We start from the raw sequence: 13,347 nt of genomic DNA, 5'->3' as shown, positions 1-13,347 counted from the left end.
CTTGGAAGGGCAGCCCTTCGGGATTTTTCTGACAGTAGTTTTTTTGAAAGGTTGTCTGAATTGTTGCCCTTTGGAAGGGCAGCCCTTAAGGATTTTTCTGACAGTGGTTAGTTTAGGTTAGGTTAGGTTAAGTTAGGTTAGGTTAGGTCACTTTACAAACTAACCACTGTCAGAAAAATCCTAAAGGGCTGCACTTCCAAGGGGCAACAATTCAGGATTATAAAATTACGAAAATAAACACATTTTAAGATACTGGAAGGGCTGCCCTTCCAGTCGCTTTACAAACTAACCAGTGTCAGACAAATCATGAAGGGCTGCCCATCCAAGGGGCAACAATTCAGACAACCTTTCAAGTACACTACTGTAAGAAAAATCCTGATGGGCTGCACTTCCATTCGCTGTCGCCCCGTTGGGCTAATGGCATACCCATCGTGGTGACGTGGTGGGAACAAGATGACGTCACCGCCCGCGGGCAGAAGAAAGAGCCAGAAGCAGAGGCTGCTAGCTTACTGCTCCTTCGCGGACACTACAGTTACTATAACTGTGCCACGCCGTCACGCCAGTTAGCGCTATAACTGGCGAGGCATTTCTCTCCCGACGATCATTACTACTTCTTTGAGCTTAAGGGGGTGCCTCCCATTTCAGGTCAAAATTTTATGTTTAAAGTAATTACAGATAAACTTGTAGACTTTTTCAGTTGTTTAACTTTCACGAAATAAAAAAAAATATATAAAGCACATACTTTTTTGCATAATTAGCTACCAAAGTTACATTTTTAACGTTTTTGGGTTGTACAAATAAGGAGATTTTAATTTATTGCAGAACTAAAACTTTTTAGCTTTAACTGCAATGCCACTGGCTACTTCAAGATATTGTTTTGAATTTCTTTCAGAAAATATTTATTAATTTTACCTGGCATTTCCAAATTCTCAAATTTTTTATCATTTTGATAGCCAAGAAACATGAAATAAGTTTTTGTGATAGAAATATGATATATTTTTTGATAGAAATATAAATATGAGAAAGTATTAATGTTTTTTTTTTTTAGATTTTGAGTTATAGTTAGGTAGATATGAAGTGTAGTTATACTTTAGGTTTCACATAAAACTAATGGAGGTTCTCGTGTGAATGCAGAGTATCGACTCCACTTCCTCGAGAGAAAACTATCTACTCATGAGGGTTCCCAAGATATTTGAAAGTCTTTTATTAATCATTATCGACTATTGCGTCACAAGGAACCATAATATTCCACCATTGTCGAAAATAACATTTCCAAAGACACAAAGTTTCATCACTCATCAGCACATATGTACATAGTTTGGATAAAATCACCAATGTTTAATCATCATCACAATTTTTAGCAATACGTACATATAAACAGCTGGCCACTGATGAAGGAAATATATAATTATGTACTCGAATTTCTTCTGAACTTATAAATATTATGTTTTGGGATACATCGCAACTGGATATGCATTCATAGAAGAAGTAATCCTAGACCGAGACCAACTTGTAAACATGAAAAATCTTGTTCGCAATTGGGCCAATGCAAGGCTTTACATATTTTCGTTACACGTAGTTTTACCAAGCGGTCCCTTAAACATCCAAATGAAAGACCTTTTCACGTTTCAAATCTATGATATACTTCACAATGACTATTTGGAAATTCATATAACACTCACAGTTTGCTAAATGTTAGGAGATACGAGTGTTTATTAAGTTTGTTTGGTAAGAACGCTTGGAAATAATTGTTCTTTAATAGGATTGTTTTGTTTATATGTGGCTAATTTTTAAAAGTAAATACCTATATATAATAGTAGGTAGTGACATCCGATTTTAAAGTAACAGAAAATAAAATTAGACTCGTCCCAATAATCTAAGTAAAACGTTAGGCACTGATAGGTGTCTATGTACACCATTTTGTGGCACTGTTCAGACACGAATACCCTTAAAATTGTAAAATAATTTATTAATGTACCTATCTATTAAATAGATTGTAGTGTGAAGAATAAATACTGGTGTGTATTGTATTCGCTGCTTACCGCCACTTCTGCGACGCCCGGTACTGACTGTGTGTTGAATGAAAGGGGCTAGAGACGAAGGGGAAGATGTTTGTGGAATGGGTGATACCAGGAAAGCGCCAAAGTCATAGAGTGCCGTGCGCAGGGAGCTGACAGCCAACAGCGCTGTACGTGCTGACAGCGCTTATCAGGTTACTCTTTTGTTTTTAGTACGCAATAAATAACAGCACATTATTTTATAATTTCCGGGAATTTTTTTCTGTAAAACATACTTTAAGTAAACTTAAATGTTATTCTTGGTAATTTATCTATGAAACTGATGTTTCATATTACGGCTTAATTGACTTTATTCAAACTATTACTTTTCGTCTATACGCAATTCAAGAACTCGAAAATTATATTGTTTGTGGCAATATGTAAGTTTAATTATTAATCCTGGACGAACTTCTTTGGCAAAACAATTGAATGTAGTGACCATTGCTCATAGCAGACGTTAAAGCGTTGATAACAAAAAATATTCTCGAGCATTTGCTAAAGCAATTGAAAGTAATGTTATTGTTCAGTTCAACGCATAAATATTATTATCTTCTACAGAACCTTTGAAATGTGTTTTTTGCAAACATTTTAAACTCAAACTTGCACTTATTTGAAACTCATGAATTTTTATTGTTTGTACGAATCCATCTGAAATTCTAGTATCGGCATGTGACGGTGTCTGTTCGAAACAATGCTTGGGACTACTACGTTGCGGATTCAAGCGTGCGATAGTTGCTGCGACCACGTTCACCGAAACCCTTCGACGACACAGGAATCCGGAAGAGTTTTTCGCGGAGATCCAGGGTGCGTGATCCGCGCTGGATGTCCTCGTACAAGGACGTGATCCTCGACAGCTGCAGACTCAGGCTGGAGCCTCACACCGTGGACTGCTGCACCGCGCTGCAGGTCTGCTCCTTCGTCAGGACGTGAGTCTGCTGCTGCTGCTGCTGCTGCTGCTGCTGTTGTCAGCAGTCATTGCAGCACGCCTCGACAACTTCACTTGAAGTTGGTTATCAACTCACAAAATGGTAAACATGTAGTTGGGCAATATTTGCTAAAAAAAAAAAGAAAAAAAAAAGAAAATTCCGAAAATTATTTTATTCTATGCTTTTTAATTTCCTCTTTTCATAAAACCTGGTGGAGATAAGAAATTACAAATACTTTAGGAGATATCGCCGTTCTTATTTTGCAATACAAGACCTGTGCAATCTTTCGATCATCGCAATTTTTTATTTTGCCGTGTGTTCGTGAATGCCCAGTATAATTAAAATGATTGATTAGGTGAGGTCAGTTATATTATAAATACTTTCAAACTAAGCGGACATTAAAAATAATATGAATTAATTTTAATGGTTGTTTAGTTTTAAAGTATTTGTAATGTAACTGCCCTGACCTAACAAACCGGGACAAAGGATGAACAGTAGGAACTCATGTAATTTTTTTTTTACTCATTACTTGCGCAACAATATCCAAATAACAAAAATAAAACAATAATATTTGAAATATTAAAAACACACTAAAATAAAAAAAAATTTACAATAAAAACTCCAATAAAAAAATTGATACTCGTAAACAAGAAACAAAAGTGAACGCCGCATGAATGCACATGTATTGTGAAGAAAAATAAAAAAATTCGATATCTTCTAAAGTATTTGGAATTTCTTATCTACCTACGCCGGGATTTATGAAAAGAGGAAGTTAAAAAGCAGAGAATAAAAGTATTTACAAAATTTTAAATTTTTTTTAGCAAATATAGCCTAACTACATATTTACCCACAAAATTATAAAGTAGCTTGGCTTCTGGGTTGTAGCCGCGTCCTTGGCGAAAATTTCACCGACGTCTCGGTCGTCTTTGCAGTCGCCATCTTCAGGGAGCAGTTACCTGACCAGGTAGGTAACTGCTCCCTGATGATGGCGACTGTAGTGTCGACCGAAACGTCGGTGAATCATTCACCAAGGACGCGGCTAAAAACCCAGATGCCAAGCTACTTCAGACAATGGCCGTGGGAAGCCTGCGAACATTAAGCACAGATTATAAACAGTAAATTTTTCTGGTCACTCATTACCGTAGAAAAAATTAAATTGTCCATCTATTGTACTAGAATTGCAGAAGATTAAGTTTTCTTTGTGCATATATATATGATATTTTTTGACGTGATAACGTCTTATAAATCGACGAACGCCGCCTGCACGCACGAAAAAGCATGACTCATAGTCACGTTCCTCCTGAGCCGAGCGTGCAAGAACCGGCCAACCACCGTGTGAGAAAAATCTTCTATAATATCAAACAGGTTAAGGCGTGGTTTTTTAAACTGATTGTTCGTGATTATATTACAGCAAATTATTTAAATTAAATTTTGCAAGAACTGTTCATAATATTTGGAAATTAACAAAGTATGCAATTTTCCATCAATGTTTTCTTATAATGTTCCATCAATGTTTTCTTATGACGTTATCACGTAAAATTATCGTCCGTGCCAGGGGGAAATTAAAAAAAAATAAACAACCATTACCCAGTCAAATAATATACCATAAGACATCTGTGAAACACTAACATGCAAGACGAACTTCATTCTCCTTGGTGTCTAGCGAAGCCATCCTTCTTTTGCGATCGTTAGTGAGCATCCCGCATCCTACATAAAAGAAATAAATAATGTTTACTTGCAAGCAACATGCGGTTTCATCTGATGCAAATAATCGATACTACTTTAAACAGGTTGTTTGCATGAGACAAATTAACTCTCACCACTGAATGGTGCTATTGTGGTCAGTTAGACTTTACAGACAAATTATTTCTTGTTCCTGATGCCTGGTAATGTTGCTTGTTGTTCGTCGAGAGTTAGCTGGCTGGACCATCACCAGCGCAGCGGCGCAAGTCCTCCTGGAAGGCGACTGGTGGTTGTTGCAGACCCGGAGGACATCGCTGCTTTGCCCCTCGCCCTGCTGCGCCCGCGCCCCCGGCCTCCCCCATGGGTAACACCTGACCACGACCTGGCGCTCAGCTCGGCTCAGCTCAGCGGTCGCTTGCTTCTGGTGTTCCGTAGTTCTGCACTCCCACCACATCCATCCGCGCGTGGCGACTGAAATGCTGCCCCTTGGAAGGGCAGCCCTTCAGGATTTTTCAGACAGTGGTTAGTTTGTAAAGTGACCTAATCTAACCTAACATAACCTAACCTAACCTAAACTAAACACTGTCAGAAAAATCCTGAAGGGCTGCCCATCCAAGGGGCAACCATTCAGACAACCTTCCAAAAACACTACTGTCAGAAAAATCCTGATGGGCTGCCCTTCCAAGGGGCAAGTTTTCAGGATTATTTAAACACTTAAAGAAACATGTTTTCAGAAATTCGATGGGCTGCCCTTCCAGTCGCTGTACAAACAAACCATTGGCGGAAAAATCCTGAAGAGCTGCCCTTCCAAGGGGCAAGAATTCAGCTCCCCCATCCACGCAACCAGTCACCTGCATTCCACCACAGCCGCATCCCCTACCACAGACTCCAGAATCATTTACACCTAAACACATCAGAAACGTACACACAGACACAAAAACAAGAGGTAATGGGTGGCAACACGCGGCCTGGGACTCTTTGCGAGCCCCCCTCGATCCATGCCACAGATGGGAAGCATTTATTTCACAGACGAGAGAGCCACACCCGAAGTTCCCCGAAGTTCCCCGAAGTTCATGCTCGCTTTTTTTCCCCCGTACCACAACAGGTGTATTTATTTGGGATGTAGCCTACTCATACGTCATACGCTGTTCTATCTCATTGTATAAATCGGTGTGGCATTAAATTTTGCGGTAGATTAGGATAGGTTAGCAACATTACAAATACTTTAAAACATTGTGGATGGTTGTTATATTAGGTAAGTATAGCTACATTAAAAATTCTGTAAAATCATTTTATGGTTGCTTAGCAAATAACTTTTTAATATGTAGCTATCCAGCGCTAGGAAACTGTTTACATGATTTCATAGTATCTTTAATGTAGCTATCCTAACGAAATCAACCGTCCACAATGTTTTAAAGTATTTATAATGTAGCTAACCTAACCTAATTGAACATTAGTTATCATGAGTTGTCCAAAATAAACATTCACGGACACACGGCAAACGAAAAATATGGCAGCGTACAAATAAATACCGTTTGCCTTGTTTATGGTCTTTCTTTTTATCAACACCCCCATATTTATTTACAATAAAAAAACTGAAGACGCATGATCAGGCGTTTGGCTCTCTCGTCTGTGAAAAGAAGGCTTCCCGCCACAGACAGGCACGGACAGGCACAGACAGCCACAGACAGGCACAGACAGGCACAGACAGGCATGCGGACCGGGTGCCTCGCTACCGGCAGTGATGACAATGACAGGGTCAGTTCCGCGCCGCTGATCTAAGCCTGCACATTATCTAGAGAAACAAAAATGAAAATGTTCGTTCGTTTAAAAATCTTATGTCTCCGAAAGTTCTTCACCGATCGCTTTGAATTTTTGACACAACGTTGCATTAGAATACGCGCGTATTTTTGTGTACCTATGTAACACTTGTGACAGGTTAAAACACAGATGAAAATATAAATAATGTAAATACATATTTTATAAATATTTATTTAGAGTGACATATATAGAGATATAGATTTATATATAGGTATATAGAGGAAAGAGATATAGGGGGAGGAAAAAAAATATATGTAGATAAAGATAAAGGGAGGTAGAGAGGTGTAGGGATATACATAGAGATATAGAAATAAATACCTATAGAGAATTAGAGAGAGCTAGATTATTTCTGTATGTGTACCTAGTTCAAAACAATTATAAAATAATTATTGAGCCTTTGCAACGCATGCAGGGAAGTAGCTAGATTTAAATAAATACATAATAAAAACATGCAGAAGAAGAAACAAGTCACCTACTCCGAGTCACTGCAGAGAGAAGTGAGACGAGACATCCGAACGATAGTGACGGAACGAGAATTAAGAAAGCGCGGTTCGCACGGAAGCGGAAGACGCATCGGGAGATTTACGCAGACGTTAGCACGGATCGGTCAGACGTAGAGGAACTAGAGGCGTTAGGAAGATTTACTTGGTGACGTAAGTCGTAACGCCAGATCATAGTTACCGTCAGTGTCTTGCTGTAGGGGGGCTTTAAGATATTTGTAACCTGAACAGGGAACGAAAATGTTTATGAATAAATTGTACTTGGCATGCCAAGCTGTAGCCTAGATACCTTCATTCCAGTTCATAGAAGAAATAAGTACAAACACCGATACTTCTGGTTCAACAAGATGACCTTCATTATAATATCTGAGTTGATTGTCTGTCATTACTAGAGACCGAAAAAATTCACGGCTTCATTTAAAGACAGCCTAAAATTCATATAGTTATACCTCAGTGCTGCCTCTGCTATTGGCTCACAAATCACCTGGATGACTCAGGGAAAGTGAGAAACACTCAACCGAAGCTGTGTCGAATCACAGGCCGCTACATTGGGACACCATCACAAGACAGCAGCCAATGAGAGGGTGACATTTGACCAAGTTACGTAGAACTTTAAAGTTCATCCTAGAGGTCATTGAACCCGCGAATATTTCCGGTCCATAGTCATTACGCAAGCAACAACATTATAAAGTTATTTTAAATAATGTGCAAAACACAAAATATTAGAAGGAAAATAATTTAGGAGACAACCCACTCAAACTGATAGCTTCAAACATCTAGCTTTACTATTTAACTATACGTGGTTACCAACAACACCGGCCTTTTATAATAAGAGACGTGTAAATCACGTTTGTAGTGTTTTGAGACAACAAAGGTTTCGCGTGTGCTTCAGGGCATGGCGCTACTGAGGGGGTCGAAAATCGTTAACTAACTTGATTGTCTCTGTATACGGAATGGATGATTATCTAATTATCTACAATGGATAATCAGGCTGTAAATAAACACTTAACTCTCTTTATGATGGTCCCATATGTATCATCGACTCACAGAATCACACAACTTATTTTTTTTTAAATATTGGTGTGTTATTAATCTACAAATTCTTTTCAATTTCAGATTTAATAAAAACATTTTTATATGATGATATAAAAAAATAACTTCTTCAAACCCTCCAAGAGAAATCTCCCCCCTCCTATTTTGCAATCTTTAAAAATTGACCTTAAATTTACTGATTACTAGAGACCTGCAAAATTCGTGGATTCATTCGGTGATAAGCTAGAATTCAAACACATATACCTCTTAGATAATTTTGCTATTGGCTTACTGTTCATCTGGACGAATCTCAATCAGTTATAAACCCTGAACCAAGAAGGATCGAATCACAGACAAACCAGCTGAGACGACTTACAAGTCGGCAGCCAATGAACTTGCGTTATTTGCCCGAGTGTACAGGGGTATGTGCAGTCTATCCTGACGGCCATCGAAACTGCTAATTTTGCAGGTCTTTACTGATAACATATTATCCAGGGATCTTCGTACATTTACAGCTTTCTTTGTAAATTTACGGACACTGTTTTCTTACTTTTAACATGCGTTAAAAATAATGTTTTCCGTACATTAACTTTATAAAAACTGGTTAAGTCTACAGTAAGAACACCTTAACTTGTTAAATGTGTGTTTCTACCTTTGTTTAGAATGAAACATACAATTCGGAAGTCAAAATACAATGTAGATTATACGAAGATTCAGTTATTTGAAATTAAGAAGAATTTATCGATCATGAAATGTCCGTAAATTCACTGTAATGTATAACAGTGTGTGTTAGGTATTAAGGGTAAGACCTGTCAGTTCGAAATGGGAGAATCGCGTCTTAAGTAATGGTTTACTTGTCTTAAATAATGGTTTACTTGACTAATTTCCAGTCTGTTCTGCAATACGGCATTCTGGCTTCGGGACGAATGAGCAAAACGTCAATTAAACCACTTATTACACTTTAAAAACCTATTCTACGGGTCTTAATAATAAATCACACATAACCATCCAAGGAAAATTTTAAACATTTTATAGTATTCGATATCAAAAGATTTTATATTAGAGATGCTAAAACGAGTAGGCTATGTATCAAAGGGAAAATCATTTAAATTATGTAGCTTATAATTATCCTACACGGCATTGAGAATTTACCTGTTCCCCTATTTTGTAAAACAATCGCACAGAGTTATTTACAATATTATCTTACAAACATTAAAGTTATTCTTCCTTAAGAAGTGAAAACAAAAAATTATTTTCAAATAAAAAAATGCCTAACTTTTATCTGCTGAAGAGATTTATGTAATATTTAAATAAGGTTTTACATTCTGTAGTAATTTATGTACTTGTACTTTTCCTATATATATATTTTTTCTGAAATAATGTTCTACTTTATCTTGTAGTTAAATTAGTTGCTCTTTTTAATTTTAAATTTTGTAAAACTTATATAATATTTCTTAAGTTATTTTTTTTATTTATATGTCAATAGTTACAATTTTTAAAATGTCCTCCATTTGAGGAATAACTGCACGTAGAGTAGAGTTACTAGATGAACTTACACACAAGCTTTATTTTGTGAGTGCTAAATTTTGCTGTCTAATTTAGTGAATTGAAATTAAAATGTAAAATGAATTATTAATTAACTAACAAAGACGCCGCGGCCTTGCAGAGTGGCAGTGCAGCGACACCGCCGGGGCTCGGGCCAGTCTGCTCGGCGCAGTTACGCCCGTCTGCAGGGACCTGGTCTCACGCCGCGGTGAGTGACGCAGCGGCAACGTCCGTCAAGTTTCCCACCACGCCTGCACCAGCGGGCGGCACGCTCTCGAGTGGGACGAGCCGAAATATTATGTGAACCGATTCTCCAAATTTTTTTTCTTCATAGAGCCGCAGCGTGTGTTTTCTCTGAAACTACATGGAATTTTAAGACGATAAAAAAAAAACAAAATAAAAAAAAATTATTCACAAATTCAACAAAAATTTCATAAAAACAACTGCTCCTTAGGAAAAAAAATCTTCAATTTAAAAATGTGGTATATATTGGTATAGCTCTACTGATGAAACAAGAACACCTAAATTATTTATTTTAATTAATTATTAAAATGAAGAGTCTGCGGGCGAGTGCTGGCGGGGTGAGGGGAAGTCTGGCGTGCAGGTTTGGGACAGCCTTGTGATTGGCCGCTTCATTTTGATAGGCTTTTTCTGTGCTGTAACAGCGCTGTGATGTAGAGCCCTAACATCACGTGACAAGAGCCGCATGTGGCTCGCGAGCCACAGACTACCGACCCTTGACCTACACCTTGGGAGTTTGCGACTTGAAGCAGGCGGCATCCTACATCAGTTTGCTTATTTCATGTCTATGTACATGCTTTTTTTATACTGAAAGCATTAAGTCATGAAGCATCCAGTTTTTTATTTACCTTTCGTATGCAGCCTTCGTCTTCAAACTATTTTATTTTAGTTTATAATTCAATAAATAAATAAAAATAAGGTTTTCATAAAACCACAAAATATTTTTTTGTGGTTTTTGGATTTTTTTTTAAATTTATGAATGATATACTTAAAATAAAGTGTTTTAAGATGAAGGGTACGGTTAATCCAAAACTTTATATCACATGATTCCATGCTTTTAGTACATGAGTCGACTGACATAAAAAATAATGTTTCTTTAAATTCATAAAAAATCATTAAATAAGGATTTGTGTTGTATAACCACCCTTTTTTGTAAACAATTATTAGAGACCGGAAAAATTCGCGGGTTCAATGACCTCCAGGATGGACTCCACTTTCCTCTACACACTCGGGCAAATGCCAACTGTACATTGGCTGTTGACTTGTGAGTAGTCTCGACTGGGTAGCCTGTGATTCGACACTTCTATGAGTGAGGGTCTATAATTGGCCCTCATCACTCCAGATTAACAGTGAACCAATGACAGAAGCAGCACTAAGGAATAATTATTTGAATTTTAGCATAACACGAACAGAACCCGCGAATTTTTCAGGTCTCTAATAACTATATATATGATTAGATTATAATTTTTTTAATCATATGCAAACAACACGAAGTATTAGTAGAATAATCATTTTGGATAGCACAGCCTTCGGACTCCACTCGGCCAAACAACGTATTCCTTAAAGGTGGCTTCTAAACATTAAGGCTAGAAATTAGTTACGGGAATTATTGGCCATGGATTTCGAAAGAAGATGATGTTTAGCAGGCTTTGATGAATATTCTGTATAGCATTTAAGCTATAAAATACAAGGTGAAAAGCAGCTATCAGCATTTTGGCTTGAGCTTTGGGGGAATAGTGCTGTTTGAAGGACCTATGTTGAGCACACAGTGTTTATCTTTTATCGAAATTGGTTGTCAATAATGATCACTAATGCCTATTCTAAACTGAAATACGTGTTTATGTACACGCATCAGGATATTAAGAGCCTGTGGTCTGTGGTGTGATTCCTCCTCAACCTGGGGAGAAACAGCGTTTCACAACATTCAAAAATAACTACACGTTGCGAATTGTAAACGTTGAAATTAACCCCTACCCCCTTCTGAGTAAAATTCCATGATTTCATTAAACTTATATATATATTTTTATATAAAAACGCATTTTTTTGGAAAGCCCTTAGAGCTAGTACTAAAACGCGCAGATTCTCAAAACTAATTTTTTTTTCCTGCTAAAGTAGAGTTAAATATTAAAATTATAATAGTTATAGAAAAGACTGCAACTAGGATCTTGCAATAACATTTTGCAACCTCATACATTTCACGATAAACACACACATTAAACTGTGTACGCTAATATATATATTCAATTAACTTTCTATATAATTTTGACATTAACTTTACAACCATATTATTGCATACTGTATCAGTATAGACAATTATATGCAAACAATTTCATTGGATGGCAAGTTGTTAAAAAATACTTTTAGTTCAAAAAATTATTATTTAAGTAACTGGAAATTTAGAAATAAATAATTTAATATCCTGCTAGACTATAATTGGAAACAAGGAATATAATAATTGTGGTTCAATAGGCTTGGGAATGGTAATGAAATACTACAAAGCAAACTATAATGTCTCTCGCTTGTACAAAGTATCTAACGCAGAGCAAACTATACCGTCGATGTTAACTCGAAAGAAAAGTTTGTTTATATATATGCATACATACATATTTTCTTTAACTTCACCAATTCGCCTCGTGAGGTTTTTAGATTCAGAAAACCCACATATTTATTTTATTTCTTTATAATTGTTTTTTGTACAGTGATCCAAAAAATATTTAATGTTCTACACTAAGCAAAATTGTCACAAAAACTAATACCAAAACCTATAGAGATAGTCGAGTACGAAAATCTTGGGCACAATCTTATTACTTGCAAAACACTAACGTTTTAACGAACTTGTGTTTCACCAGTTGGAAGCTATGTGGGAAACACTCCAGGTGGAAGCTATGAGGGAAACACTTCAGGTTAAAGCTATAGGGGCAACACTCCAGGTTAAAGCTATAGGCGCAACACTCCAGGTTAAAGCTATTGGGGAAACACTCCAGGTTAAAGCTATAGGGGCAACACTCCAGGTGGAAGTGAGATCTGGGCTGTGGGTAGCCTGCGTGACTCTTCTCTAGCGTCATGACTTCCAGTCTTGTTACATTGTCAGCTGTTTGATGATAGAGGAGATGGTTAAATTACAGTATCATTATTTATCCAACTGATTTTCAATGAAAAAAACATTTTTTGTGTGTTATACTTAAAAAAATAAAATTGCGAAGTGAATATATACGTATAAATTGTTCTTATTTTTGATTGAACAACTTAACTGCTGTTCAATCGTGAAAATAAAAAAAACTCTTAAACAATCTATAGTTTTACCAATTATATATTATGTGGACATATTACCCACAAGTATAAGCCTTGAGAAAAATAGGCAAAGGCTTAAATTATTTAAAAAAAAGTAGGTAGCACAAAACTTCATACACGCGAGACAAAACAGCGACACTCGAGTCATTTAAAAAGGTTCCTCGGAAACATCGTTGTTTTTATATGTTCCCCCTCCCTACCCCACATGTGTTCCAAGCCACGTATTAGCCAAATATTTTTTGTTATTGTGAGACTTGGTAGTACATGCAATGTGGCTACAGGTGTCACCTTGTGTCAGTTAATTTTTTTTTATGTTTGCGTAACACTTATATAAAATAGATTTGTAACTATCCTTGTAAATATATAATTTTTTTTTAGAAATTATACGTGCTGATGGAGATTTGTATCACGTTTCTCGACAAGATTCCTATGCAGTTTTTACATGCAAGCATAAGATAATTAAGTAAAAAA

This window comes from Bacillus rossius, chromosome 5 (assembly GCF_032445375.1).
Source record: "Bacillus rossius redtenbacheri isolate Brsri chromosome 5, Brsri_v3, whole genome shotgun sequence".
NCBI classification, from domain to species: Eukaryota; Metazoa; Arthropoda; class Insecta; order Phasmatodea; family Bacillidae; genus Bacillus; species Bacillus rossius.
Note: the sequence above shows the minus strand (reverse complement) of the source record.